General features: G+C 37.7%; 1 non-coding gene across 1 annotated transcript; it reads left to right on the top strand.

Moving 5' to 3' along the window:
- Positions 1 to 2,386: 2,386 nt before the first annotated feature.
- TRNAQ-UUG lies at positions 2,387 to 2,471 on the top strand. The gene has a single exon. It is a non-coding gene; the product is annotated as a tRNA-Gln (tRNA).
- The last annotated feature ends 3,618 nt before the right edge of the window (positions 2,472 to 6,089 follow it).

Below are 6,089 nucleotides of genomic sequence, written 5' to 3' on the forward strand. Positions count from 1 at the left end.
CTACTGGAGTGGGATTGATGCTGAGGAACCTCACGGCCCCTTTTCCAGACCAGCACTGCTGCATTGCCTGGCTTAATTCTCAGACAATTCTTATTATACAGATATAGCCTTCCTTCCTTTTCTCCTTATCTCTTCCCTCCTCTAGTCCGGTTACTCTGGTTGTTGGTTCATTTAAGCAGACCTATTTAATCCATTCTCTTCACACCTCTTCCACACCTCCTTCTTTATTCTCCTTTCTCTCTCTCTGGATTAAGCTGAATAATTTCTCTGGTCAGTTTTTACTTTTTTCTTTTTCTGTGTCCCTGCCATTTCTCTCTTTGTATGGGACAAGGCCTCTTCCATCAGTACCACCTCCACCCTGTTGTTTACTTGCAGCTGGTGTTTCTGGTTTTTTGATTTGGGGTTTTTTGTTTATTTGTTTGTTTTCCTTTCCAGGCCTACTTCAACAAACAAATCAAAGCACATCTAGTGGAGGGTTCAAAATATCACTATGAGTAGGGAGATAAAGTAATCAAAGTCACAACAACAGAGTGCAAGTAACACTCTCCAAAAAACACCTCCTGAAGGGCCAGCCCCTGGACAGTATATGAACCCTCTTTAATATAGTAGTGCTCACAGGTGCAGGGCACAGAACAAGCTTTTAAAACACTAAGGGACAGAAAATAGCCAAAATGATGAAATGGAAGAATTCGCCTCAAAAAAAATTCCAGGAAGAAATGACAGCTAAATAATTGCTCAAAACAGATATAAACAATATAATTGAACACAAATTTAGAATAATAGTCATAAGGTTAATTGCTGGACTTGAAAAAAGCATTGAAGACAGCAGAGAATCTACTGCTGAAGAGATCAAGGAACTGAAAAATAGCCATGATTAATTAAGAAATGTTGTAAATGAGGTGCAAAATAAACTAGAGGCAGTGACAGCAAGAATTGAAGAGGTGGAGGGGAGAATAGGTGAAATAGAAGATAAAATTATGGAAAAGATGAAGCTGAGAAAAAGAGAGATAAGAAAATTCTGGATCACGAGGGGAGAATTAGAGAACTAAGTGATTCAATGAAATGGGACAATATTCATATCCTAGGAGTTCCAGAAGAAGAGAAAGGGGCCAAAGGTGTGGTTGAACAAATCATAGCTGAGAATTTCTCCAATCTGGGGAAGGAAACAGACACTGAAATCCAGGAGGCACAGAGAACTCCTTTCAGACATAACTTGAATTGATCTTCTGCATGACATATCATAGTGAAACTGGCAAAATACAAAGATAAAGAGAGAATTCTGAAAGCAGCTAGGGATAAACGGGACTTAACCTATAAGGGTAGATACATAACAGTAGTAGCAGACCTATCTACTGAAACTTGGCAGACCAGAAATGAGTGCCAGGAAATTTTCAGTGTGATGAATAGGAAAAATAAGCAGCCAAGAATCCTTTATCCAGAAAGCCTGTCATTCAGAATAGAAGGAGAGACAAAGGTTTTCCCAAACAAACAAAAACTGAAGGAATTCATCACCACTAAAACAGCCCTATAAGAGATCCTAAGGGGGACTCTGTGAGTGTTGTAAAGACCACAAAGGACCAGAGACATCACTACAAGCATGAAACCTACAGATAACACAATGACTCTAAACCCATATCTTTCAATAATAACACTGAAGGTAAACAAACTAAATGCTCCAAACAAAGGACATAGGGTATCTGAATGGATTAAAAAAAATAAGACCGATCTATTTTCTGTCTACAAGAAACCCATTTTAGACTGGAGGACACCTTCATATTGAAAGTTAGGGGGTGAAGAACCATTTATCATGCTACTGGAAGCCAAAAGAAAGCTGGAGTAGCCATACTTATATCAGACAAACTAGATTTTAAACTAAAGACTGTAACGAGATGAAGAAGGGCATTATATAATAATTATAGAGTCTACCCATCAAGAAGAGCTAACAATTGTAAATGTTTATGCACCAAATTTGGAACACCCAAATATATAAAACAAATCACAAACATAAGCAATCTTATTGGTAAGAATGTGGTAATTGCAGGGGAATTTAATACTCCACTTACAACAACGGACAGATCATCTAGACAGAAAATCAATAAAGAAACAATGGCCCTGAATGATACACTGGACCAGATGAACTTGACATAAGTATTTGGAACTTTTCATCCTAAAACAATAGAATATACATTGTTCTTGAGTGCACATGGAACATTCTCCAAGATAGATCACATACTGGGTCACAAAACAGCCCTCAATAAATACAAAAGAATTGAAATCATACCAATGCACGCTTTCAGATCACAATGCTATGAAACTTGAAATCAACCACAGGAAAAGTTTGGAAAACCTCCAAATGCATGGAGGTTAAAGAACATCCTACTGGGGCGCCTGGGTGGCTCAGTTGGTTGAGCGTCTGACTTTGGCTCAGGTCATGATCTCACAGTTCGTGGGTTCGAGCCCCACATCAGGCTCTGTGCTGGACCACTTGCTTGGAGCCTGGAGCCTGCTTCGGATTCTGTGTCTCCTTCTCTCTCTGCCCCTCCCCCACTCATTCTTTGTCTCACTTTGTTTCTCAAAAATAAATAAATGTAAAAAAAAATTTTTTTTAAGAGCATCCTACTAAAGAACGAATGGGTCAACCAGGCAATTAAAGAAGAAATTTAAAAATATATGGAAAAGAGATTTGACCCAAACAGATAACATCATGAATGAAAATGGATTTATCACAACCAATCCCTCAGAAATACAAGCAATTATCAGAGAATACTATGAAAAATTATATGCCAACAAACTGGACAACCTGGAAGAAATGGACAAATTCCTAGACACCCACACACTACCAAAACTCAAATGAGAGAAATAGAAAATTTGAACAGACCCATAACTACTGAAGAAATTGAATCAGTTATCAAAAATCTCCCAACAAGTAAGAGTCCTGGACGAGATGGATTCCCTGGGGAATTCTACCAGACACTTAAATCAGAGATAATACCTATCCTTCTCAAGCTGTTCCAAAAAATAGAAAGGAAAGGAAAACTTCCAGACTCATTCTATGAAGCCAGCATTACCTTGATTCCTAAACCAGACAGAGACCCCACAAAAAAGGAGAAATACAGGCCAATATCCCTGATGAGCATGGATGCAAAAATTCTCAACAAGATACTAGCAAATTGAATTCAACAGCATATAAAAAGAATTATTCACCATGATCAAGTGGGATTCATTCCTGGGCTGCAGGGCTGGTTCAATACTCACATATCAATCAATGTGATATATCACATTAATAAAAGAAAGGATAAGAACCATATGATCTTTTAAATAGATGCAGAAAAAGCATTTGACAAAATACAGCATCCTTTCTTTATAAAAACCCTCAAGAAAGTCAGGATAGAAGGAACCTACTTAAACATCATAAAAGTCATATATGAAAAGCCCACAGCTAATATTATCCTCAATGGGGAAAAATTGAGAGCTTTCTCCCAGAGATCAAGAACATGACAGGGATGTCCACTCTCACCACTGTTGTTGAACATAGTGTTGGAAGCCCTAGAATCAGCAATCAGACAACAAAATGAAATAAAAGGCATCAAAATTGGCAAATAAGTCAAACTTTCACTTTTTGTATATGACAGGATACTCTACATGGAAAACCCGTAAGACTCCACCAAAAGACTCCTAGAACTGATGCATGAATTCAGCAAAGTTGCAGGGTACAAAATTAATGTAGAGAAATCGGTTGCCTTTTTATACACCAAAAATGAAGCAACAGAAAGGGAAATAAAGAAACTGATTCCATTTACAATTGCACCAAGAACCATAAAATACCTAGGAATAAATTTAACCAAAGAGGTGAAAATCTATACACTGAAAACTATAGAAAGCTTATGAAGGAAATTGAAGAAGACACAAAAAAATGGAAAAACATTCCATGCTCATGGGTAAGAAGAATAAGTATTGTTAAAATGTCAATACTACCCAAAGCAATCAACACATTCAATGCAATCCCAATCAAAATTGCACTGGCATTCTTCTCAAAGCTAGAACAAACAATCCTAAAATTTGTATGGAACCACAAAAGACCCCAAATAGCCAAAGTAATATTGAAGAAGAAAACCAAAGTGGGAGGCACCACAATCCCAGACTTTAGCCTCTACTACAAAGTTGTAATCATTAGGACAGTATAGTATTGGCACAAACACAGACACACGGACCAATGGAATAGAGTAGAGAACCCAGAATTAGATGGGTTCTCTACTCTACATACACAAATGTATGGCCAACTAATCTTTGACAAAGCAGGAAAGAGCATCCAAAGGAAAAAAGACAGTCTCTTTACCAAATGGTGCTGGGAGAACTGGACAGCAACATGCAGAAGAACGAAACTAGACCACTTCCTTACACCATACACAAAAATAAACTCAAATGGATGAAAGACCAAAATGTGAGACAGGAAACGATCAAAACCCTAGAGGAGAAAGCAGGCAACAACCTCTTTGACTTCAGCCACAGTAATTTCTTACTCAACACATCTCCAAAGGCAAGGGAATTAAAAGCAAAAATGAACTATTGGGACCTCATCAAAATAAAAAGCTTCTGCACTGCAAAGGAAACAATCAACAAAACTAAAAGGCAACCAACAGAATGGGAAAAGATATTTGCAAATGACATATCGGATAAAGCCCCAGTATCCAAAATCTATAAAGAACTTACCAAACTCAACACCCAAAAAACAAATAATCCAGTGAAGAAATGGGCAGAAGACACGAATAGACACTTTTACAAAGAATACATTCAGATGGCCAACAGGCACATGAAAAGATGTTCAATGTCACTCATCATCAGGGAAATACCAATCAAAGCCACACTGAGATACCACCTCACACCAGTGAGAGTGGCTAAAATGAACAAATCAGGAAACTACAGATGCTGGCAAGGATGTGGAGAAAAGGGAACCCTCTTGCACTGTTGGTGGGAATGCAAACTGGTGCAGCTGCTCTGGAAAACAGTGTGGAGGTTCCTCAAAAAATTAAAAATAGAACTACTCTATGACCCAACAATAGCACTAGCAGGGATTTACCCAATGGATACAGGAGTGCTGATGCATAGGGGTACATGTACCCCAATGTTTATAGCATTTCTATAATAACCAAATTATGGGAAGAGCCTAAATGTCCATCAACTGATGAATGAATACAGAAAATGTGGTTTATATATACAATGGAATACTACTTGGCAATGAGAAAGAATGAAATCATGCCATTTGCAGCAATGTGGATGGAACTGGAAGGTATTATGCTGAGTGAAATAAGTCAGTCAGAGAAGGACAGATATCATGTGTTTTCACTCATATGTGCATCTTGAGAAACTTAACAGAAGTCCATGGGGGGAGACAAGAGGAAAACATATTTACAAACAGAAAGGGAGGGAGGCAAACCACAAGAGACTCTTAAATACAGAGAACAAACTGAGGGTGGATGGGGGGTGAGGGAGAGGGGGAATGGGTGATGGGCATTGAGGAGGGCACTTGTTGGGATAAACACTGGGTGTTGTATGTAAGCCAATTTGACAATAAATTATATTCATTAAAAGAAAGAAACTACCAAAAAATAAAAGTCCAAGAACAGATGGCTTCACAGGTGAATCCTACCAAACATTTTAAAAAATATTTTTATTTTTATGTAATTTCTATATCCAATGTGGGGCTCAAACTTACAGCTCTGAGATCAAGAGTTGCACACTCTATCAAATGAGTCAGCCAGGCACCCCTCTACCAAACATTTGAAGAAGAGTTAATACCTATACTTCCCAAACAATTCCAAAAAATAAAAGAAGGAAAGCTTCCAGATTCATTCCCTGAGGCCAGCATTACCCAGACAACAAAACCACAGAAATACACTACCAAAAAAAAAAAAAAAAAAAAAAAAAAAAAAAAGAATGATAGGCCAAATATCTCTGGTGAACATAGATGCAAAAATCCTCAACAAGGTATTAGCGAACCAAATCCAACAATATTTAAAAAAATCATTTACCGCAATCAATGTGATTTATTCCCAGGAAACAAGACTAGTAGTTCAATATATACAAATCAA

Source organism: Prionailurus bengalensis, chromosome A3, assembly GCF_016509475.1.
Source record: "Prionailurus bengalensis isolate Pbe53 chromosome A3, Fcat_Pben_1.1_paternal_pri, whole genome shotgun sequence".
In the NCBI taxonomy this organism is placed as follows: domain Eukaryota; kingdom Metazoa; phylum Chordata; class Mammalia; order Carnivora; family Felidae; genus Prionailurus; species Prionailurus bengalensis.